General features: G+C 40.4%; 2 protein-coding genes across 4 annotated transcripts in view; both read right to left on the bottom strand.

Moving 5' to 3' along the window:
- Positions 1-25525, bottom strand: part of LOC143422166 (uncharacterized) — a 58637-nt gene extending 33112 nt beyond the window's left edge. The window contains exons 1-2 of one of the 3 annotated variants that reach the window (XM_076892619.1): positions 25177-25524; positions 12456-12489 (exon numbers count right to left, since the gene is read on the bottom strand). The gene's annotated coding sequence lies outside the window, so the exon portion shown is untranslated. Of the gene's footprint in view, positions 1-12455; positions 12490-25176 lie in introns of all 3 variants that reach the window. The other 2 variants (XM_076892620.1, XM_076892618.1) reach the window with 2 other exon arrangements.
- Positions 1-25969, bottom strand: part of LOC143422168 (uncharacterized) — a 153037-nt gene that overhangs the window by 87791 nt on the left and 39277 nt on the right. The gene's annotated exons all lie outside the window — the stretch shown is intronic.

Genomic DNA, 25969 nt, shown 5'->3' with positions numbered 1-25969 from the left:
TTTAGAAAATACAGACTATTTCGTTCCACTAAAAAAAAAAAAAAAAAAAAAAAAATGGAACAAAAAGGCAGGTTCTATTTCACCGCAACTGGGCCTGCACTTATGCTAGTTCATCTTTCAGACACAGCATCCTCTAATTATTTTGAGCAGCAGAGCCCACTGAGTGGCCCTCACGAGCGAGCAGTCGCGAGAAACTCCAATAATGTCACGTTTGCACGCCAGCTCATTGGCTCGCGTTGTTCAGAAAGAAATGAGGAAGTTGAAAAACGTTAAATACGACCGTCACTGAATTCTGTACGCTATGATATAATATATAGTGATAATAAAGAAATTAATGAATCCCCGTGGAAAGTGGATACCTTTTAATTATATCGAATGGCAAAGTGTTTCAATTCGAGACGTCTGCTTTCTTACTGTGCAGAAGAGGAACCGACACACAAAGGTTTCGCACAGCTGAATGAGTCGTAGAGTATCGACGGACTCAATAGCGAGGCAGACTCTGAAATTATACGACGACGAAGATGTTGTTATGCGTTATTCATGAAAAATAACTACTGCTTTCCATTACTGTCCCGGGAAATAATTGCGAACACGAAACTGCTTTAACCTACTTTAAACATCTTTATTATACAGGCAAACATTGTGTATCTGAAACTACATCAAAACTCGTGGAAAAAGTACAATGAAAAATCGTATAAAATCCAAAAGAGCCAGGTATGACATTTAATTATCCAAAAGGACCGGGTCCCAATCGAATATTCATTTTTCAAACGAACTTTTTAGCGAAATTGAGGAATAATATGAATTAAATGGCTTTTGTACAGTGTCCACGTGAATCGATAAATTTGAATATCGTTCTGTACGATCTGATTTCCGTATGGACCGATTGCTTCGAATAACAAACGCGCGTCCTGCTTTCTTTCGACGATTTCGATCTACGAACCAGCCGGAAAATCAGAAAACGGGCCATTCAGAATCGGTCAGAGGTTCACCACGGTGGCCTTTTCCCGGTCGTTCCATCGGATTTCCGGTTATTTTAACCGATACGAGGTACACGAACGAGATAAAAACGGTCGAGCCCCAACGGATGACTCATTGTCGGCTCGTACCTTCCTTCCGTCTTCGAAAACGGTGTTTCTAGCGCGGAAAACGGGGAAACCGATGACGAGAGCTGCCTCGTTATCTGTCGGCGAGGGCGGCCCATTACCAAAGATATATATCCGCTTCTGTCGTAGGTTTTGTTGCCGGCACATCGAGGGCATTGTGGCGAAACTAAGGCGTGCTATCACGTTTGACTAATCAGGATTTATCTGCGGCGACAGCAGGATTTATCTTCGCCCGTGCAAGAAGAATTATGGTATTGGCCGAAATGGCCGCCCGTTACAATTGGCGCTGGTTTGTGAATGACAGAGGAGTATAGACGTAGTATGCTACCGCAAATATAGTCGTCAAACTTCTTTTGAATGTCGCTTTTCTGAGATAATTCTCTCTTGTGACTATTCAAATTTATGTTGTATATTGTAATGAAAGATAGCAAAAAATTTAGAACGTAAGATATAGTCGTCAAACTTATTTAGAATGTCGCTTTTCTGAGATCATTCTCTTTCGCAACTATTCAAGTTTATATTGTATATAACAACGAAAGACAGCAAAAAATTTTAATACGTAAGATATAGTTGTCAAACTTATTTAGAATGTCACATTTCTGAGATAATTCTCTCTTACAACTATTCAAATTTACGTTGTATATAGCAACAAAAGATAGCAACAAATTTTAAAACATAAAATGCTTTAGAAACCAGTGATTACTAAAACGAAATATTAGATACATTCTTTTAATCCGTTGATAGATATATACAACGTTGAAAAATACAGTTAATTAAAAATAAGAGCAAATTTCCGTTCGATCAATGCGATCTACAATTAATTTCAAATTGCCCAGACGATTCGATCCTATAATGAGGTACTTCGGCCTTCAGAGTCTACTTTCAGAGGCAATTTTCACCCTTGAAATAAATTCGTATCCGAGAATTCCCTTGAATTTTTTAATCGTAACTTTTTCATTCAGCCTAATTTCAATTTTATGGCAGGACAATGTACGCACTTAATTATCAACGGTATCCTCAACCTGGCGAGCAAAAAGTTTCTCTGTCCGTGCACAGGCAGAGGCTCGTTCGCGCCGCTCGAGTAAAATGGTCGGTCATGGTTTATCCAGCGACGCGTAATAAGCAGTACGCGTAAACGCATACAGATTCGCAAGAAAGCAGTATAAAGTCTCATTTAGAACGCTAACTACCGTCCTGGCTACCCTTAAACCGTATGCACCTGCTTCTGCCATCAAATTCGAAACAGAACTGAACGATTCAGACGAACAGATATCGATAATAATCAGCTCAAAAAATTGCGTGCTTTAAACACAAGAACGATGTTAAACACCACTAGCCAAAGATTTAAAAACAACTTTCCAAGTTTTTTACATTTTTCAAATATTTAATTGTATACACAGCAACTTCTTTCCATCGAAAATCAGTTCGAACTCTGCATTCTCGAAATAACTGCGGTGACTGGAAACCTTCAGAAGATAGTGCACGTTTCTAGTTTAATCTCGCGTCGATTAGCAGAAGGTGTGCACGAGAAAACTAGTGAAACTGGTCGAAAGAAAAATTGCCAGCAGGATCGAGGGCGGATCCGCGAGCGCGTGGACGCGGGTGTCCGTTTCATCGCGGATGTAACGAGTTTCCTCGGGAGCGATCGTTTAAAAATCGCCTGGGAAAAAAGGCGCGCGATGTGAGACGGGCTTAAGGAGGCGATAATATCGGCAAATACGTGTCCGTATATTTTCTCGGATGCAGCCGACGAACGGGATCCCGGGTTGTATATGACCGACTCCTGTGCATAGGCACGAGAGATGTCCTAAGTGTACTTATATGCATGTCTGCGTGGTGGATATGCATCGGTGACGACGGTGTATACGGGGTGCCACGAATGCATTCGTCGAATACCGTGCGCCCTATCTATTTTGATAACTAATTACAAGAATTTCGTCGACCTTTCGGATAATTTGCCTTCCCGTCGCGATAAAGTATTGAAACGTCAATCAAGATCCGGAAACTTGTCTCGAAACTTGAGCAACTTAGTAGCCGATGGGATCGATTTAATTTCTGACTCGCTTCGAGGGTGTCTTAGAACTTGATTGCATCGCGGATTGGGAATTTTTATTCTCGCGCGAGTAGTAAGTAAATAAAGTAAAAAATTGTAAGAAAGTGCCTGGTACTAAAGTACCTTATCGATTATCGGTCTACGAATGATTGATTTCGAATAATAAATGCGCAGCTGCGATATGGAGAGGCGCAAAACACGAGAAAACTTCGAGGCGAGACGGAAATTCCGGTTCCTCTTGCGTTCAGCATCGACGCTTCCGCGAATGATCCGATGCGCGAATGCTCGATGGTGATTAATCTTATCTGCTAAGATGAATCATTCTAAGCGAAAGGGAACGAAATGAAGAAGTCTAATGGTATGAGAAGGTTGTTCAGGCTTTTTATCTGGAGCGTGCAACAGTATGTAACGTTAAACATTTTCTCTACCCTGAAAAGAATGCCAGATCAAAACATATGTTCCATTGTGATACTTATCGAACAGAGAATTGAATCACGAAAGCAGAGAGGAGTAACGAGCGAACGAAATCACCGATTGTACAGTCTAATTTTTTAGGTCGACAGTATAATGTGTTAGCACGCGTTCAAAATACACTCTGTATTTTTCCCTTGAACTCTGTTTTAAGCAATCGAAAATAAAACCGAATGAAACATCAGCATTCTCGCGAGGGCTTCGCGAGGTAAAGGAAATTAAAACAGCAGATAGAATATTAGACGTAGAAGAATCTTTGTCAAACACTTCGTCACGTAGCATGCATTAGTAATCAGAAAATTCGCTAAGCAAACAAATAAAACAAACCTTTCATAAATCATCCCCTCGTTATTCATCGTCCGCGTTATTAATCAATGCTACCGAACGGGGGAATAAAAAGAGACGTTTGATGCATCGCACGTATCCCGAAAGGGTAATCGCGACAAAGAGAACAAAAAAGGATGAAACTCCGTCCTCGCCTTATCCCATGGACATTCATAACAGTTATTTCATGCTCCCTCGCGAAAGATAAGTTATCACGTGTGGAACGCGCCGCGAATGCTCGATCGGTCCACCGCGTCGATCTAACGCGCGGCGTCGGTCTGATTCAGAATTCACGACTCTGCTCGCCCAGTGGCCGCCCCTCGAGGAGGGTTTACGTCGAAAAGCAAAAATATTTTTACAGCACGGCATATCTCATCGAGCGACACTCGTACCACGATCCTCGAGAGTGTACATCAAGACAGAGGAATGTAGAAACTTGTATCACTTCGCCGTATGACGTTATTACGACCGTATGAACGGTGCGCGTAGAAGCGTATTTTGCATGGGAATGTTTAACGAAGGATTCGATTAAATTTGGTATTCGAAGGAATCTTAACTTGGGATGGAGATCATGGTTGGAGTAATTGGTTCATGTTTGAAAGTAGAGACTATAAAGAGATCTTGAAATTTAAATATTGTAGGAAATCGACGCGTGAAAGATACATTTGAATGGAAATAATTTTGCTAATATCAGTCCCCTGTGTAGAGAAACATTATTTTTCTCACACGTTCAAGGAAGAGTATGCGCGTAGCAATATATTTTGCATGGGAATGTTTAACGAAGGATTCGATTAAATTTGGTATCCGAAGGAATCTTGACTCGGGATGGAGATCATGGTTGGAGTAATTGGTTCATGTTTGAAAGTAGAGACTATAAAGAGGTCTTGAAATTTAAATATTGTAGGAAATCGACGTGTGAAAGACAGATATTTCGAACGAAATTGCGGAGGAATACATTTGAATGAAAATAATTTTGCTAATATCAGTTCTCTGTGTAGAGAAACATTATTTTTCTCACACGTTCAAGGAGGAGTACGTGCATAGCAAAATCGAATATCCTAAACTAAAAGTAACGAAGCGAGTATCTGAACTGGTCTACGCTTCTGTACACCGTTTAACTCATGCAGAACCCATTTGTCAATTTTTTTTTTTTCCGCCTTCCTACCTGAACCAGGTGACAAGTAATGGGCTTGCCTTCACTCGAAACGCCGTTTCTGTTGCCGCTTGTCGTGGATTATTTTCAGCGACGCCTCTTAAAACATCATTATCAACGACATTCCCTAGCTCTCGTATCGGTCCGTTTCCAAAACATTTCGCGAGTCAACATTTACACGACCTTCTTCAAACAGTGAATTTGCATTCCCACCGACGCTAAAATTAAACTCGCGTGAAAAAACCTTGCAAATACTTTAATTACCCATCACGTGTCACAACGAACTTCTAATATTTCTAACAAATCGATAAAAATTCAAGACCAAGCAAAATTTACTAAATCACAACGTTACACCTTCCAACTTTCCACATTTCTAGACGTTAAAAACATTAATAAATTATCACACGTACCCCAATTAGAAACCACCTTCGCCAATTATCTTTTCCACAGATACCTTGCCTACATACTTTTATCTGGTTTTTCTAAAGAAAACTCACATTCTCCAGCGATTTTTAGACGTATCGATAGACGAATTCGAGTCGAAATCTGACGGATGAACGTTCGCGACACCCGGTACGCTTGTAAACGAGCGTGCAGCCGAGAATGTGGTGCACCAAGACCGTTCCAGGACCGCGGCGCTTTCACGTACACGCTCGCCGGCTTTGCACACGGTTTCACGGGTTATTTGCATAGTCTGCTCGACTGTCTGGCGGACGGAAGCTGACTACGAATTCCTGCTAGGGCAGCCGCCTGTGTCAAGTGCAGCTAATTCATTCCGCCGGCTGCGCCAGGACACCGCAGACTCGATCGCCCCGTTCTCCACGGAATATTAGGAACGGAACCGGCGAGACCTTATGACATCGCGGACCTATGACACCGCGAGCGGTTTCCGCGCGATTCCCGCGGCCCCGATACGTTTATCGATATGTCGCGGCCCGTCGACGTTTAGAAACCACTTCGAAACTACGCGCGAGCGACCAGCGTGCTCGGTTCTAACACTTTCACGCACATTTTTCGCTTTACGATCGCCCTCAGAAACACATTTTTTTTTTTTTTCGATCGTTCACGAGTGCCAGATGAAATCGAGTGTAAGTTGTACGTTTGGATGTGAAAAGTATCACATTTTGTCACAGTTTTTCCCCAAAAAGCGTGTCATTTTTTCTGTTTCTGAAGCAAATGACGTCTATAACCGTCGTGACGACTATACGGCATTTGGTTTACTAATTCATTGTATTTACTTGACCAGTTAACTGCAGAATTCAGTTTCAGAAATCGACTACAAAGCACGTAATTAAAATCAAGCAATGACGGGAATACGCGTCAAGCGCAGGGGAATACTCCTATTATACATTTCACGAGGAAAGTAAAACGAGGAAGGCTTTTATATTTTTATTTGACAAGAATTATACTCACCAATCGCAACAAAATAAAGTTTTGGTTCGACGTGTATACACGTCGAACGCAGTTAACTGGTTAATTCGTGAACAAATACTGAATAAATGGTTCGTCTTCACGGAATCATCTTTCGACTGTCGTAGCAGTCATTTGTCTCTGGATACTCAAATGTTCCGAAGCGAAAAAGAAACAACTAATACGCTGTCTGGCATGATATCACTTCTTTTCTAGATGTGTTACTCGATAATTTAACAAGTGTACGTGTTAGTACACTTCGTACTAACGCTGTTCTTTTTTTATTCATTAAAACATTCACGACGGCTATAACCGTCATTTGCGTGCATATCGCCAAAGATCTGACGGCTATAGACGTCATTTGCGTCAAAGTGTTAAACTAAATCTGTCGATCGAGGTTCCCTTGCATCCTCGTTTTATATACGAACTGAAGATTCTTCTACGCAGCTGAGACTCTTTTTTTTGTTATATAGAAATTTGCAATTCTATCTGCTTCCAGATAGAAGTAATTATCAATATCGACAGTTTCTTATTTTGATACGGAAAAGTGGAAATTAATAAATGTTCGCGAAAAAGAAAGACTACTCGATTTCATTACAGATAGTACAGTAGCGAAGTTATGTAAGCAAATAGAATGTGATGAATTAAAAGATAGGTATGCTCGGGCATGTGTAACTTTTAAATTGCGTGGTCATTAGAGGGGATTAAATGTGTCGGGGAATGATTCCACGCAAACAGAGTATTTTATAGTCTGGATGGGAATGGGTGGCGCGTATAATTTTTTACGGGGTATGTAATTTCCCTCTTTTCTACTGCTGTTGGAAATGAATGTTTTTACTGAATAGTTGCGCGTTTATTCGCGTGCAGTATTTTAAAGGGAATGATAGGTGTAATCGTTTCGCGTGTACGAAAGTATGTTTTTGCGCTGTTGGATGAGACAAATCACCGATAACTCGCCATTAAGAAAATGATATTAGTTCATTGCTGCTTGGACCTTTGATAAACCGAACGATTCTTAAAAAAAAAAAAAAAACAGAACTGGTAAATTAATAGCTTCAACTCGACGATTGCGACTAAATTCATTTAAGAATACGACGACATCGCGTTTCTCTTCTTAATCGACTCCGCTCGTCCTGACACGAGGCGACTCCCTTAATCTCGCAACGACGATCGCAAAAGGTAAAACCTGCTTACCCATCGACTCAGAACGAAATCCAAAGCCACTCGAACTCATCGACGGCGATTCCGTCGAATCAGGTGATTTTAATCCAATAAGGGCGCCTCGTAATCGCGGACGGCAGACATTGCCAAATGTCGCGTCGTCAGCGATTCTGCCCATCGAGCGATACGAAATAGAAGGCGAGAAAGTGTACGAGACTCTCTGTTCGAACACTGTGTTATCTATGAAAAAGTATCGAGAGCGCGGTGAACAGTGTAAACTATAATTCACGTGCAATGGTCCGCGATAAATTATAATTAAAGGCTTCTAGTAACGAAGCTATTGGTTACAAACATAAAGTTTCGCTCTTGAACGAGAATTGACATAGTTAGCTTCGTACCCGCCATATTGTTTTATTTAGTACTGGCATAAAGAAAACAGAGGTGATTTATGAAAGAATACCTGGTGCAATAATAAATTTTTCAAAAAAAGCTTTTCTTTATGGTATTAAGGAAGATAATATTTTATATTTATGCATTCGAGGAAGCTGTACATTTAAAATAACTCCCTTTATACCCTTTATGTTGTTCTATGGCGTAATAGCATAAAGAAAAATGAGGTGCTTTATGAAAGAATACCTCGTACCGTAATAGATTTCTCAAAAAAGAATTTCCTTTGCAAGATTAATGACGATAATCTTTTACATTTACGCATACAAGGAACCTATACATTTCTACCCCTTTCAGCAAAATCAAAAAGTAACATCCACACTTTGAGAAACAAAATTTCCAATTACTCGATATATTACTCTCTCCAGTACAAACCAATCCGCAAAACGGGCTTTTTCCAATGGAAAAACCTGCTGCCCTACTTCGTACCAACTCCGATCGTAACGATAGTCGAGCCAAAGAAAAAACGCCTGTTACGCAACCCCATCGTTCCCCATTAGCCCTCCAATTTGCACTGTTCGCCGATCTCCTCGAACGAACGGAACCATTGTTCAACCGAGCCGAACCGCGCGCGCGCGCGCTCTCTCCTAAACCGAAAACACGAGGAACAGCGTTCTTTCATCGCGATGTGTCGGAAGCGTGAAATGAATTCGCCTGGTGGACGGTTTATGGCACACGCGTCAATTGACCTACATTGTTGTGTCACAGGAAGAGATGCCTGGAACTGAATTACCGGAACCACGGGCGGGGGCAACGTACGCGCGTGAGGGTGACTTAATTAGCCAATTATTGTCATCGTGAATGGAACAGAGGGGAACCAGGGGTGGTCAGAGAAGAGACCTGAGCCACCTATAGAGATTCACCTCTAACGACCACCCGTCGTTGCGCCAGGTCTCGCCAAATTCAGGACGAAGCAGCGCGTCCACGTACGCCATGTCCTTCGACCGCTACCAACCGTTCGGATTCCCAGCAGGGTGAAATCGTTCGACGGTTAAACGACCAACTGACCACGACCCTCGCATCGCGTTGCGCGACGAATTTCATAAGCTTGTGCAGAGGCAGGTTCACGAATCGTTCGTACGCGAGAAAACTCGGGGCGAGCATACTGTACCGGGTTGGAAGTATGCGGGATAGCCAAGAAAGTTCGAGGAAACCCGATGTCCTTCGAGATCCTTGTTAGGCACCGATATTGACACACGTGGTCGTTCGCGAGACCCTAACTGCGAGACTAATGTCGAGCTGGAAGTTGGATATTAGTTAAATAACTTGTCCTTTCAGTCCCTCTGACTCGTATCCACCGTTCGGGTCAATTCGAGTTAGGAAAATTTCGTGTATCCTAGTTTCTTGTAAAACAATTCGATGCGTTCGATTATGAAATTTGTTGGTACTTTTCTTGCATTATTCTATATCTTATTACTCGATTAGCTTATTCAAAGCTGCAAGTACTTTTTTTACTGTATAAAACACTGTTTATCTCATTGTGTATCCCGATAGGTGTTCCCCAAGATAATTATCGATTCGGTTGGCTACATCAACCGCAAGACTTCAGATATACACGATATATACGAGGTATTATTCAAGAATAATGCGTATACCATTTTTGAAAGAAAATGCATAGGAATGAAAAGCAACTCGCAAACGATGAGATACTAGGAACGATATCGTTACTTAACATCCGTGTGTTTCTTGTTACCGTCAGCGTAAATAAAATTTTATCGAGATCCGTGTCGAATCGAATCCGGGTATCGCGGCACGCTAATGACTGTCATATTCCGTGGGACAGCGGGAGGTGAATTATAAGCTGCGACGACGATCCGCTGGGAAATTACGTTTTTCCCGAGCGCGAGATCGCGCTTTGTGCGAGGAGCGACGGGGCACGCTCCGGTGGACAGACCTCTTATTACACTTGATTTCCTTTCAGGAAGACTCTATAAATAAACAAGACGCGTTCCACCTGTGCGTTAAGTAACGCAGCTCGTTTCTAATGAGGATTTAGGTTTCCACGGATGGCAGAGAGCGGTGTGGTGTAACGCCACCGTTAATCCTGCTTCGCAGGCACATATCGACGTTTTATTGTTGCGCGGCCAGGGGTACTCGCTTGGTTAAGAATAGAACGGTTAATTATTATTCCGTTCGCCAAGGCGAGGGCGAAATAGCGTTCGGGATACAAATTGAATGAATTCACAAGATAAATGGGACGTGAAAATAGAGCTGCGCTCCCGGGCTCGCGTTAAGGATCTTTCTTTCGAGATGATCAGGGTAATTTGAATATCTGTTCGAGGTGGTCAGGTGGATTTCTCTGGAAAGTCGCTCGCATTTCTCACTGCATGCAGCTTAATCGCGTACGTATGTGTCTGTGTTTTATAAAGAAATCGGGAGAAAATATCATTAATTAGTATCTCAGACTACGAAAGTATACAGACAACTCGTTGAAAAGTGGTTATTGCATAATTTTGTTTCTTTTTTTGTTCGCAATTAACGGTGCTGCAAAAACTTTTTTTCAATTTTCAATTGTGAATCGAAGTGAAAGACAAAGTAAGAAATGCTATACTTCTAAAAATGATTATAGTTACAATTAATTTTTTTGTAATATCCTTTTTATAGCACTGAAAAGAGTCTACTCGTAATAACGTTGAAGCCATTTACTGGCAAAATAGCGAGCAGAATAAGCGATGGATGGAAGCAGGCGAAAAGAAAAATTCGAGTACGATTAAAGAATTATGCTAATCCGTAGAGAACTAATTTCGAAAGTACGGCAACAAATAAGGCAAGTGCAGAGGATCCCTTTAACGAGCAACGTGCCAGCCTTTTTTCTACCTACGTGTACTTCCTTCTGTGAATTCTGAGACTCATTGTATTCACTCGGGCTGACCTATTTTCGTTCGCATCACCTAGCAGGCGAAGATACTTTTCTATTGTAATCTCGTTTCGCGCGCACGAGAAACGAGAGGGAAACCCGAAGATATTCGCATTCGTGGAACGATAGGAGCGAATAACAGGCATTCTATTGTATTAACCGACATCAACAGACATTCTATTCCGCTAAATGGCCCTCCGCTATTATAATCGCCTTTCGCACGAAACGGACACTTGTATTTTACGAGTGGCTTATCGATTCGATACGTTTGCAAGGTACACGCAAATACGCGATCTATGCGTAAATATATGTGCAAGTCGTTGATTGGACGACAAAAATAATTCAAATTACGATACATCTCGTAATAAGTGATTTTTTTCTCCACTTATTAATACTTTTAAAAAATCCATTCTCAAAGTCGACTTAGATCCTGAAGAAATAAATTACTTTCCTCATTGGTCCTGATTACCCAATCAAATTGTTTGATTATTCTTCGCACAGTCTTCTTAGTATAATTATTTCATACAAATCACACAATAACGCTATACAACTACATAATCAAATTATAAACGAAAAATGTACAACATCGAGTAAGGGAAACCGGGGGTGGTTGTCACGGTTATCGAATTATACTAATTCGTAACAGAATGCCATGTCGAGCTACGATAGCTGGAAGATCGTTCAGATATTCTCGTAACTCTACATAAATATTTTTTTCTTGCTTTTTGTACTGATATCATTAAACAAGGAAGCTCGTGAATATTTGCTAGCACTCAAACTGAAACTACTTTGAACCTTAATATATATTTTGCTTTCCACGTAACAATTTGGAGCAGATTATCTCAAACAGGTTGAAGTCGATCGTTACATATAATAACTAAACCCAGTAACATTTCCCATAAGTTAGTTTTCCTTTTTTAGATTATATAAAAGTGGTTCGCACTTTCCACAAAATAGATTAAAAAAAAAAATTGTCTACTACCAGATATTACAGTCAGAATAATGAAAAAGGCAACAAAATAAAAGGCGCACTGGGTTGATTACCCGTAATCAACTCTTTAAAACAGCGATCCAATCAACGTACGACGACTGAGTACAATTTGAAGAATTTTTATAACATGCCGCATAAAAAAAAGATCCCGTTATTATTCTCTACGTCTCCATTTAGTGCACGCGAACAACCAACTGCCTCGTTTGAGATAACCAAGTCCAGATCGGAGCAGTCTGTCCCCAATACGGGCTTTCATATAAAAATCGATAAAAAATCGCGCTGAGCCGCAACCTCGTTCGCAGTTGCGTAAAAATGCTACAAACATGGAGACCCCGCAAGAATGATCACCATATAAAAGCAGAGCAGTGCGCGAAAAAAAAAAAAGAAACAAAAATAAAAATTCAATTCCTCGGACAACCACTCCCGCTGCGACCCTTCCATTGAAAGCAACAGAGTTCTATCGCACGAGCTAACATTCGTACCTGCGTCAAGTTGCCAATTAGCTTTCCCTGCGATCTGAAATGAAAAGCAGACAAAGCGCATTTAGAATCGTTCTCCTCGTGCGATATCGGTCACGGCGAAACGGCGGTGCACGTTGAAACGAGAAGTTTCTCCGATACACCACCCCCGATACTGTTGCCGCGTCGACGCTAGCAATGACCTTGGACGATGAAGAGGAGTCGAGAGGAGGCGGTCGGGCGAAAGGACGCGGATGACGTTCGACGTATCGGTTTTGCTGTCGCCGATTTCCGGTTGCGCGCGACGAGATGTTCCGTCGACGGGGCACGGCCGCCGTTTGATGTACACGAAACGGTCCCCATTCATCGGGAACGCGTTCGTACCACTCTCTCCGGCGTTTCTCTCATCCTACGCGGCCAGATTTATCTGCGGTGCCCGCGCCTTTCTCGATCTTTGTTGCTTCACCGTTATTGATCGCCAGCCGTCCCGCGATTTCTGTTACGTGTACCATAACGTGTTGATATAATAACGACACGCGCTGCGCTTTAAATATTTGCTAAGCCCCGATGATCGTGTGCATAATACGTGGAAACGTTTATAGTTGCATGGGCACAATGTTGTCGATATTCATTCGACACGTGTCTTACGGTTTATTATTGTATTAGAGAGAGAGAGAGAGGAACGATTAGCTTGAGTATCTTTAGAATTGTAGGTGTAAAAGGAGAAAGTGTTATTAACAAATTTTTGTTTCTTTTAAGTTTTTACTTTTGAGATATTAACGGTGCTAATTGTTGTCGATCGGTTTCGTATACGAGTTGAGAAGAATCGTGTATGTATTTGTAAAAAGACTGACGATGTTCTATTACGGAATCTATTAGCATTTTAAATATTTAATGTTTAATACGAATAAATTTGAATTTAATTACATTCCTACTGTATTAGTCGTTAAACTCCCGCGAAAGTCTTTCCGGCGCAGCGGAGAACACGCCGTCTGAAGTACACCGATGGCTGTTCCATTTTAAATTCATCGATCAATTCACTAGACGCGTACTTAAATAGAAAAGGAAAAAAAGGAAACAGAACGACCCGTGCAAGAATGGATCTGCGTTCTCAATCTAGTTCATAACCAAGTATAATAGCGACTGGTTGCAACATAGTGGAAAGCGGTACAAACGGAAATTTCTAAGACGATCCACGTCGATTCGAGGACGCTCGATCGACAAAAGGGGGGAAACGTAAATTCGAGATTCGCGTCTCGAAACGACGTTTCGCATCTCCGCGCGGGATTGTTCCTATTCAGACAAAGGATGAAATACAGGAATTCTTTAGGGGGATATAAAACATTGAGAAACCTCTCTGCCAAAGAAAACAATGCGTTCTTGCCTTCTTTCTTCCCTTTTCTCTGCCTCCTTTTTTTTTCGAGAAGGGTAGAGGAGGTGGGAACAATTGAAATTTACTCTGACGCTCTTCTTGGACACTCTGTTCTTTTTAGCTAGATTAAATACAAATGACCTAAAGTAATCGAGACCTTGACACAGATAGCGACGACACGTGCAGAAATATTCCCCCGACGAGGAAAAATTTATGAGATACTCGGTGGTTGCCGCGCAAGAAATATTTCAGCGCCAATTGTATTCATTTTAGTATCCACGTGCTGATTAATCGGGTGTAAAAATCTTCAATTTCCTTACACGCGTAACCGTAAATGCTTGATGCAACCATTACGGAGCGTGGAATATTTAAGTTTGTAATGAATAATTTGATGTGATTTAAAATTATGTCGTGAGAAAAATTATAGTGCGTTCGTTGACGTAGTCATCTCTGCGCTCGAAACACCTACACTAAATGCAGTAATTAAAATAAGTACAAGAGGAACATGCTTTGCCTGTAATTTTCAAGCGATGAAAAAGCTTGGCTTCCTCCAATTACTTGGTTATTAGTGCGTAATTTTACTAAAAACCTACTTCCCTTCGAAGTATCGGATATCTACTTTGAATAGGTCTCATAAAATCGCATTATCTACGGGTCACAGAATTGTTCTCGTTTCCAGGTCTAACGGTTATCAGTTAATCATGAAAAGATATACTGCCTCCGCCACGGTGCTTTTCGTACAATCCACCGAAAAATAGAACAATATGAAAAGGCTTTTCGAAGGTTGCGTAACATTTTCGTGAAAATCGGTTTTCCTCTTTTATTTTTAGCGAATAAAAATGGTAGTTTTATGGCACGAAATATAAATTGCACATTATGATATTTAAATAACAAAACAAAACGCTATCTAAGTTCCACTTCTCTATCTAAATATATAAAAATATAAATTCGCGTTGATATTCAGTCCTACGACAAAAATTGAACTTCATCAGAAAAGAAGAAGTTCCAAAAGAAATAAATTCCCGAAAAGAACATTAATCCAACAAACTAAAGAATAATTACACCACTGGAGAAATAAAAAAAAAAATACGATCCAATTGTTCCAAACAAAGTTTACGTCATATATCACACATACCTCCATCCTCGTCTACCTATTCCTTTCTACACCCCTCTATTCGCCCTTGAAACTTTTCATTCGCCCCCAAAGAAGAAGTAACTCACGATTGTTCGTCGTTTCTCATTTCTCTTTCACAAATTTCCATCCCACGGGAACGCGCGAGCCTGCTCGTCCATCCTGGTAAACGAACACGAAAAATGTGCTAACGGGGGAGCATCTAGCACGAAGGATCAACATTTCGTTTCCGTTTGCACGCGCACAAGCGACCACGGTTAAAAAGCCGCGGATCGATACTCAGGCACTTTCTCAGCCAGCTCGGACAACCCGCCATTTCCATCTCCCTTCTGACATTGAATTCGCGTCGTGTGCCGTGCCGAACAAAAGATAAGACCGGTATCGCCGGTGCCGGAACAGGAAGCCGCGCGTATTCGTACGCGACGAGGGGTTCGTCCAACCAAACGGAGCGCCTCGACTTTTTCCCCTATTTACTTTTCATCGTTACCACCGCGAACATTCTCGCAATTAATGGAGAATTTCAACACGCGACGCTTTGATCGCTGTTTAATCCCAGAAATAACAAGACCGTGAGCCACCACGTGACGATTGAAGGGTGGCGCTTCCGTTCAAATATTCGAATATTTCTTCTGTTCGAATATTTTCATAGAAAGCAAAGAAAATTTTATTCGAACGTTAAATTATGATTATAGATAGAAAAATGTTGCTGTTTATACTGATTCATCGAACATCTTAATGGGGATTTTGTAAAGTGATATTGATAGTTTCTATGGTATAAAAAGTTGTATTTATGGTCTTCTAAATGGGACGTGATTTTTTTTTGTACGAGATAATAGATGTTACGTGTAACTTCTCTTTATGTCTGATATTAATAACAACTGATGGCTGCGATATATGCCATACGAAAGTTCAAAGCAATCTGATTTCCTCGTGTCATAAATTCTGCAATAAAATCGCTTCCATAAATTGGCCAGATAATATAGAATATAGACGAAACGTAAAATTGAATGCAATTAAAAGACTCTGCAATCATAAATTACGATTTTATTAAATTCTGTACTCCCAATTTTTCTAACGTATTGCTACAAATAAGAGGATATGTCGAGTTTATACTTTATCCACAGATATTCTCATAAATTATAAATTTCAAAGGAACATTAAGAAATATCTGTATTAATATTTTACACATTTAAAGTGTCGGATATGTAGATTATCCAGAGACGTAAAAAAGAAGAAATTTTCGACGACAACTGAAGGTCTCGAGTGCTCTTAGGGGAGGCTGTTGTAAAATGTATTAGCAAAGAAACGGAACACGGGAGGGACAGCCATTTGAATGCAATTGAACGAACCTCAAGATAGTCTGAACAGTCTAGACATAGGGAAAAAAAGAGTTCTAAAAAGCGTATAAAACCGGAAGATTAACTACGAAGATGCAGACGCTTCGATTCGAGAAGTTTAAAAGATTGTCACGTTGCTGTGTTATTGCAGATAGCCGGCACGATAACGAATCGTTACAACCTTCAATTACACCGCGTTATTATTTGCTATCTTGTGACATAATATAAACCAGTAACTTACAAGCGCTGTTTAACATTACGAACCAACAAACGTTTTTATTATTGCACAACACGTGTTCCACACAGTTCCCACGTAATATCGTTAGTAAAAAACGGTTGCCAAAAAGGAGTTAAACAGTTTACGTATTTTGCGTAACAAAAAACGTGGCAATTGTGTACATTGGCAAGAGTTTAATTACCACCATATGGTACGCCATATGGGAGCACATGGATTGTAAACCTAATAAGTCGTCACATCCTTCCTTTTGTTTCTCTCATCGAGCCTAAATTAGTCCCCATTTCCTATCGCGATTTACATAAGTGTACACTTTCCCCTCTTTTTTCCGTCCGCTACCTACCTCCATCTTTAATTTTCTCTGCTATCTTTTTAACCTTACATACATAGCAATCGCTGGAGTAAAATACAGTAATAATTTTATCAAGTGTATTTCGTTAAAAAAGCTTTAAAGTGCTAATCATAAATACAAATGTTATTATTATTATTGCATTATAAAATATAATCTACGTATCTAACCTTACGTACATAGCAAATCGCTACATATATAGCATTACATATATAGCATATTGCTGTAATAAAATGCAATAATAATTTTATCAAGTGTATTTCGTTAAAAAAGCTTTAAAGTGTTAATCAAAAATACAAATATTATTATTATTTTATTATGAAATATAATTTATAAAGGGATGTTGGTTAGATTATCTGCCTTAAGGGTAGCTGTTACTGAAATCGTATCCTTTCTGCAAGTGGAACGAGGTGTAGAGAGTTTTTAACGCGAAATACGACGATGGTCAAAGCAAGTTCTCGCAGTAGGAAGAAAAGTGAAATCTAGTTTCGGTTTTCCAATCGTTCCGCGTTGTTAAAATGCTGCCTCGACCTACACTGGTCTGTCCACCCATATCTCCTCTCTTTTTCGAAACGACCGGGGCTGGTTATAAAAGGCTGGACAGGAAAACAAGCACGGAAAATGTCACGGCCTTGTCTTCCAGCTACGAGCAGCCGCAGCGTGTATATAAATACGCGGAGTTAAACGATTTTCCTGTCATTCGCTTCGAAATTCGAGCGTAAAATCGCTTTTCACCCTCCACACCGGCACGGATATCGAATTTTCACCGCGATTCACGAACGTCTCCACCTTTTTCACGGCTCTTCAGGCCAGACTCGAGTAACGATCGGATATCCTCGCATCTGACTTGTGTAGTGGCTCTTTTGAAGCAATAAAACGTGATTATAGTAACTGCTCGAGCACCAAGATAAGTTTAACCAGAAAATCGATTACAATTTGTGTATCAGTTTTATCGTAATACAAACTATTTTTAATTATCCTATAAAAATTTGAATGTACTTTTCACTCCTAACAGTGTTATATAATAATATAACGTCCCATTAGTAAGAAAGTTTCCTACTTCCACTATTTTCGTTTCTACTTCTCGCTTCTGTCCAGATAGAAATATTTTTGAGATCCAAAAGTGTTAATGCCTCCTACATACATACATGTATACCATCGACATACGCGTTTATTTATTCATCGGCGTCGTTTCACAACCTCGATCATTTCTACTTCCCATTATCGGACAAATTTATCTGAGGAACTTATCTTATTAACATTAAATATCGTAGTGCCTTTTTATCTTCGCCGTGATCGCTCGAAATATCAAAGCTACGCGTCAGCCACTTGACCATCAGATCGTCCAATTGTATTTACCCGTGAAACACTTCAACGCGCAGGGTTAACTAATAAAAATGATCGGCTCGAGTACGTCTGGAAGTAATAAAAAAAAAAATCTTCGTCATAAAAATTGACGCGACGTAAAGAGGGTTGTTACACAGACGTTTCTTTGTGCCCATTTCTTCTACAACGGAAGGGTTGCTTCGAAACATTTCTTGCTTGCTACCGTATCTTTAGAAACAGCAATAATTCCTATCAGTTTGTTTAATGCAACAATCATTTACCTAAAGGAAATAATAAATGCGTTTAACCAGTTAACTGTGGAATTTAGTTTGAAAAGATCAGCACAGGGTGCGGAATTAAAAACAAGAAACGACGTGTGTACACGTCAAACGCAGGGCAAATGGTACTATTATACATTTTACGAATGTATTTAGTTAGGCTACGTATATAATTAGTTTTGATACCGTATTGGTAATATAAAGGGAACATATTACCAAATAATATTCTTATTACATTTTATTGAGATCTCGAATTTCTATAGTGAATGGTAATTTTTTATTTTACACGACGAGTATACACGTGAAACACACTTAACTGGTTAAATCGTTCTTAGTACTATTGAAAATATCATTCATCCATCGCGCATCGTACCTCCGCGAGTTTACACGTGAATGAACATATTATTTACACGTCGAACGATATCAGAGAACGAACGACAGCGGGTTTAAAAACTAGTGAATCTCCTTTATCAAACACCAATCTTAATCTCTATCTGTTCGCGAGCCTTTATCACGCTCTATACACCGTACCTTCCGTACAGTTCATCAAACCTACCCTTATCGCGCGTATCCAAACAGCCGGCGAACGCCGCATTTCTCTTACCGTCCAGCGAAATAAATCACCGCCGTTTAACCCTATCTTTACCATTCTGACCGGCGCAATCGCGAACGAATAAATAAGTCATTTATCAAATTGGAGCTGAATAGTGAAGGAAAAGGAGGAATAAAAAAAAGAAACGAGTGAAAAGAGGACAGAGGAGCGCGAGGCGAGGAAACAAGGGGGTAAAAAGTGTAAGAAACAGCAGCACGAATGCTACTAAGCGTTATATCATTCCGTTATCGCTCCTTCTGTAAGATAAACGACACGAGAGGAGAGTGATAACGCGGTTCAACCGGCAGAAAAGAAATAATTTTTTTTTTTTATCTACTACGCGTACGACGAGGCTATCGTCTGAAATAGGGGCGCGGCGGGGGTGGGTTCGGTTCCTGTGTGTGCTTAGCTCGAAAGTAAATGCACTTTCTGCCGCGTTTAACCGCTCGCACGGGGCCCACGATAAGCGAAAGAATTTTCTGCACGCGACCACGCGACAGTATTGATTAAAACGAAACTCGAGGTTCGCGGCACCCCGTTGTTGCGCCCGTTCCTCCGCCGTCGAAACCCGAGGAAAAGTAAAGCCGCGACGCCCCCGTTGTCCAACAGCCGTTCACCGGCTCCGATATTGAACCGTCCGTGAGGAACGGCTTGTTACTGCGAATGGACGTCCGCGACGTACGCGTGCATTTGTATTTTTTAAACCTTCCATCCCATTTGCTGTCGAATACGTGGCGCGCGAAACACCTGTACTTTCGGTGCAATACATTTTGTTGTTCGCCAGCGGTGTGCGAAGAGACTCGATCCTCAGAGCTGAGGGAAAATGGATGTTTCGAAAATTGCTTTCGCAAATAAATAGAAACATTTCTGTTTCGCTAGCGCCAGGATATCGAAAATGAAATCGTTTCTCAGATAATTATTTTGATATGATTTTATACTGATTTGATGTAGCTATTTTATCTATGAATCCAACTACAATAAATGCTAGTTCGAACAGGTAACATTACTTCATATTAGAGAAATAGCGCCTACTTGACCTACTGGTGAAATAGAGAGGGTAAAAGATAGATGGTGAGGAACAACGAATGGGAAAGAATGATCGCCCTAATAAAGAAGAAAAGAATAGCTTGTCGTGTAGAGAATGAGTAAGAGTAATATAGTAAGATATATATCAATTTCCATCTACCCTGTATTTGTAGCACCGCTTCGAAAGTAGAACGCTATTAGTTAAACTAAATGAAAGATATTTATTATCCATGTAGAAAGATTACGCGACTTGAAGAATATTTCAACGAAAAATCAGTAGAAAATGTTCTTTGATTTTATCAAGACCAAAACTTTATGAAATTTGATAAGACCAGAATTGAAGTTACTGCAATTTGATAAAAATATGACGAGAAAAGTAACATACATTTCGATTGATAAGGAAGCATAAATTAGGAACGAGAGTGTGTTCGTATCGGCCACAGAAAATTGAAATCATCAATTTCGTGATCTAATACATCATTAATATTGATATCCCGCGTTCTACTGACAGAAACGAATTTATTTATAGCTATTATTAGTTCCCAGATTTCTGATCAAAGGAGAACCGTAATTAATCATAATCCCCAATTTTCGTAAGCAAACATAATTTTGATTCTGGAGGGTGGCACGACCGTTCATATTTGCTCTGCGTTCGCGTTATTTCAGAATAGACGTGAAATAATCTTTGAAAATATCCGAAAAGCAATATTTTTACGTATTTTAATGCGGATGAAGATTAAACGGGAAAAGTCTGTTTATTCTTTTCAACGCTCGATTTTGATAATGAATTTCATTTTCAAGCGGACGTTAATATTCTATTATTACTCGAAAATTCACGTATCGAAAATTCATTCTTTACAAGTGCACGTCGAACTTGCGTTGACAAATTCTGTCTATTCATTACTTCGGCATTTAATTAATTTTATTTGTCGACATTTCGTGCGAAATTAATAACGATCGTAAAATAAATAATATTGCGGGACAAAAAGGCAGGAACAACAAAAGCCTTTTTTATCGGCACATTTTAAAGCCGCTGCAATTTTGAAAAATTCTCTATAAAATGTAGATATTTATTCGTAATCCAAAAAAAACCAGAAATGAAAAAAATTTAATAATTATTTTTTCCTTTCGCGTAAATTGAAAAATGTTGCGCACAAAGGACTTTTAAATTACAGTTACGTGATTGATCATTTGATTAACCGTCAACTACATCAAAGAAATATTAATATATACAATTTAATTTTAAAATAACTGCTTTGAAAAACGTACGATTGAAATTTAAAAAGCCTGTTGTGCATTGACAAAGTCCAGAATGCTAGCAACATGCCTTTAGCTATCTTATTAGATCATTGTCTCCTATTCAGAGACATCTATGCGTTGGCTTTACATAGTCTACAGTTCCATAAAAATTCTCTGGCATCGGAAGCGAAAACTTTTTCCAAACGATGTAATTCCGCTCCAAGTTTCAAAGTCTTCTATAAGAACTTTTCTATCTCGTTTACGACCACTTGCGAACTTCATTCCCCAACAAAGAAAAAGGATAAACAAAACCTCTAATAATTCATACTTATATATCTATGCATACTCTATACGCAAAACGTTGAAATTTTGTTCAACAGCTTTTTATACTCGTTTAATACGAGTTAAACCTGACTGTCTTCCTGCTGAAACAGAGTCATCCGATCATCGAACGTATTCAATTATTCTGCTAGCAAGTGCCGCGTTTAATTAGGATAATCGAAGCTCCACTGTATCTCCAAAGAGGCCATGTACGTCGAAGAACGTAAAATCGTGTCTAACACCCTCTTCAAACACTCTACTTTGATACCGATCGCTTCCGTTCAAGTACCCACCAACCCGTTTGAGCATGCGATCTTCTAATTACACGAGACCGCATCTCCAAGCTGGCCCAGAATCTACAGTCGTCCTCGGACGGTGCTTTCAAGGGCTTCCAAGTTAGTCTAACCCATACCTCTCTCGGTTTTCCTAGCCAACCACCAACTCCTAACCTTTCCCTGGGCTTTTGTTCCGTCCCCTCGAAACGATCCTTCACGGTTATTTAGGTTTTTCTGAAAGATACCAGAAAATTCGATATTCTCCTGCGACACGTACGTACCGTTTATTTTACAAATTATATACGATCAGTTTCCGTAGAATCGATGGGATTAAAACGATCGAAATGTTAATGCTATTGGTTCTTGCAAAATATACAGTTCAATTTCAATCTCGATTTTAAACTAAGAATTCGATTTTCTAGAAAACAGCTTATCATCTTCGTTAATGAATATCAATTTTTTCGATTTAGAAAGAAGCACGTGCTCGCGACGTGTTAAAAATATGGCATCCGTATCCCCAAGTGCTCCCGTTTCGCGGCTGTTGAAGAGTCGTCACGGTCGCGGTCCCGGAAACCGCCACGCGAGCATCGAGACGCGAATCGTTTTTAATCGCGACGGAGAGAAGAAGAGGGGAACAAAGAACGGAAAGCGGAAAGAGAGAGAGAGAGACAGAGATAGGGAGAACGAGGAGGTGGCAAAAAAAAAAAAAGAGTGGAAAAAAAACGGCGAGAAAAAGAGACGAAAGGGAGGAGGAACGGTTGTTCGCGCGCAGGCTGCTCGTCATCTGTTGAACAACTGATATACGAGCAACACTTCTCCGCTTGCGATGGCATGGTGGCCGTCGTTGCGCGTCTCGAGTGATCGATCTCACGTGGAAGCGGACTACCATCATGTCGGCATCGGCAGCGAGGCTGACCGACGCCGCGCGGCAACCAGCCCGGCCAAGAGGACGAAAACATCCCACAGCCGATCAATTAACCCGAGAGGCCGACTCGAAGCGGCCTACGGACGCTCTCGAACGAGAAAACCGACGATGATACCACGGGCAGCGGTTCGTTTTCACGCACCGAACAGCCTGGACGACATAACGCGCGACCGTGCCGTTGCTCCTCTTCTTCTTCTTCTTCTCCTTCTTGTTCTTGTTCTTCTTCTTCGTCTTCTTCTTCTTCTCCTTCTTCTTCTTCTTCGCTCGTCCTCCTCCTACTTCTCGCTCTTTTTCTCTTTTTCAACCGACCGTCCGTACACGCGCACCGGCAATCGAACGCTCGACTTTATAACCCTAGATTAACTAAACTAGCTTGTGACTTACATTACTATTAAAGATGGAGAAGCATAGGCGGCCTCTGATGAGAGCTGTCGATGCTTTTTCTGTGACTATCGATGTGTACACGTCGTTTGTAATATATATTTTGCTTCATTAAAAGTAGCAGCGAAAAATTAGACATATCGCGTGTGTAATTCTTAATACAGAGAGGATCGCGATGGACTTAACGGAATAACTTATATACGATTGTTTCAGTATTACGTGGAAATTGTGTAAAACTACTTCTAAAGGAAGGAGTCTTTTGTGTAACAGATTAAGATACGAAGGTATTAATCGAGCAACGTAAACATATGATAACGAAATCGAGAAAGTAACGTGCCAATTACTGAGGATCGTTATTTTAATGGGTTAGAAGACGGAAGAGCTTCCCTTGGTAGGCGAGCACGTTGGCGTCCGTTTGACCGATCGCGTTCAAGCATTCTTTAGGCAAACCGTTTCGCTGTCTCACCTTGCGAAGAATGGAATCGAATGGACAAAGTCGATGAACGACCGGTCGAAAGGTCGAAGAAGGAATGCTTGCTTGTTAAAAACCTACTGTTATAGTAAAGTCAGATCGATGTAATGAAAAATCGCACTGAATACTGTTTTCTGGCCATCTCTGGTATACCTTCATGTGCCAGATCAAATAACGATTACTAATGATTTATTGTTGCTAATTTAGTGTATGTCATTGTAAAATATGACAAAGAGTTGTATGGTAAATCAACCCATGTAGAAATCTCAAAAGATCTCAAAAGATTTGCAATATTTGCAATTACGTAAATGTACTAAATATTAAATTATAAGACACGATTAAAAAGACAAGTGTAATGTATTTAAGAGCCACATATTAATGTATATATGGGTAGTATAACTCAAGTGTAGCGACGCATTATACTACAGCAAGAACTATGGTATGGTAAAAGTGCAAATCTATTAACTTTTTATTGCCACCTATGGTTCACTCTAGCTACTCCCAGTGACTGGTAACGCGACAAGCAATGCGATACTATGCTTAAGTCTGAAATATTAAACAGTTTCTTGAAAATACAGGCGACATCGATCGGTACTTATTTCGTTAAGCGATTGGAGAAGTTAAAGAGTTTCATCGAACGTTCTTGCACTCGTGTTCTGATTTCTCTGTTGATAATATCGCAAGATTTGTGTTCCCACGCGAGATATTGCACGGAGGCGAGAGATTAAAAAATTAGTAAAACTTTTTAAAAACTTTTCACCGTTTAAAACGTTCGTGAAAATTTTATTCACGTTACAGAATTCTAAAGACGGATATGCGAGGTGTACACGTGAAGAATTTAACGGTTTTCACAATAAAAAGAGTAATAAAAATGTTGCGCGGTGAACAAACACCTGAATGAAACATCGCGAATCCAAATCTTGCACAAGTAATAATATACGTAAACAACGCAATCTTTTCTAACATTCCTGTAAATTACCAACTAAATAACAGCGGAGAATGTATTTGCCAATCATGCGCCTCTACGCGAATACCTGTTTTAACCGTTTGAACCAATCTAATATAAAACGTAAACTTTGCAACAATATCGACAAGGTTATCGCATTCTGCGTTTTATCGCTTCGAGTTTCAATTGTAATGCGAAATAACCTTCCGAAAGAATCCAGTCGGGAAACGTTGGTTTTAAAAAAAAAAAAAAAAAAAACAACAAACCTCGAGCAGTAGCGGTAAAAAGAAACACGAGGATACTAAAAATCACCGGGTGCTAAGTTTCGCAGGAACAACGCGCGGACACAGTGCCAAAACGGTATCCTCGGTTTTCGGTTTTACTTTCGCCGAATCTGGTTACACGACACGCGTATTTTTGCCCGATGGGAAAAAGATACACGTATCCCGCTGTTTTATGACAGTGAACTGGCGGCAGACGCACGTATCGCGATTGTCAATTGATAGGAGGCTCGAGTAACGTGACAGACGGCTACTTACAGTTGATGTTGCCGGGTCAGCATGATTTTTTCGATGAAATAAATACAGATGCGCGCATTTGTACCAAGGGGACAATGCGAATGCACACGTCCGTGTGCACGATCATTCAAAGTTAGCACTTGATCCGACGGGAGTCGATCGGAGTGCCGAAAGATGAATTAGATCGGCACCACACTCGAGTCGTATACGAGCGCGCACTTCGCGATACTTTCGTACACGAGCACGGCGAATCCCCGATAATCGTTCACGTTCGTAACACCACTCCGTTTGACATAATTTATCTGGTGACCCCACGGCTGGTTACCCGTCGGCCGACGCAAAGCAACGCAGAGCTGCTTACTGAGTGGTGGGGACGTATGCCAGGGATAACGTAAATACATAGATGTCCTTGCAGTCCGTCGGTTTAGAAGTGAAACGGGCCCGTTGATTGGCTCGATGTCTCTCCCCTCTGTTTACGCGGTTCATGTATTCAACGAAGTTCCCTGCTATGCACGCGTTTAATTCCAACTGCGAACGTTCACCAGATCAATTTAATACCTGATTCGAATCGCTTTCTCGTTACGAGAAACGCTGTTTCTCTACTTACTTAGATTAAACTACACCGTTCTTTTAATTTAACGTTTGTTTTATGGAAATACGTAATCTCGTTTCGCGAAGAATAAATTTAAAAGTCGAAACGTCATATATCGAAATTATCGAATATGGTAATGAACAGGTATTTAATACATTTGATTGTTTTCTTTGATTGGCTATTATATAGGTATAATGATAATGAGTTTTCAGTTAATTTAGC

This window comes from Xylocopa sonorina, chromosome 3 (assembly GCF_050948175.1).
Source record: "Xylocopa sonorina isolate GNS202 chromosome 3, iyXylSono1_principal, whole genome shotgun sequence".
Classification (NCBI taxonomy): Eukaryota; Metazoa; Arthropoda; class Insecta; order Hymenoptera; family Apidae; genus Xylocopa; species Xylocopa sonorina.
Note: the sequence above shows the minus strand (reverse complement) of the source record. Positions and strands in the feature narration are given on the sequence as shown.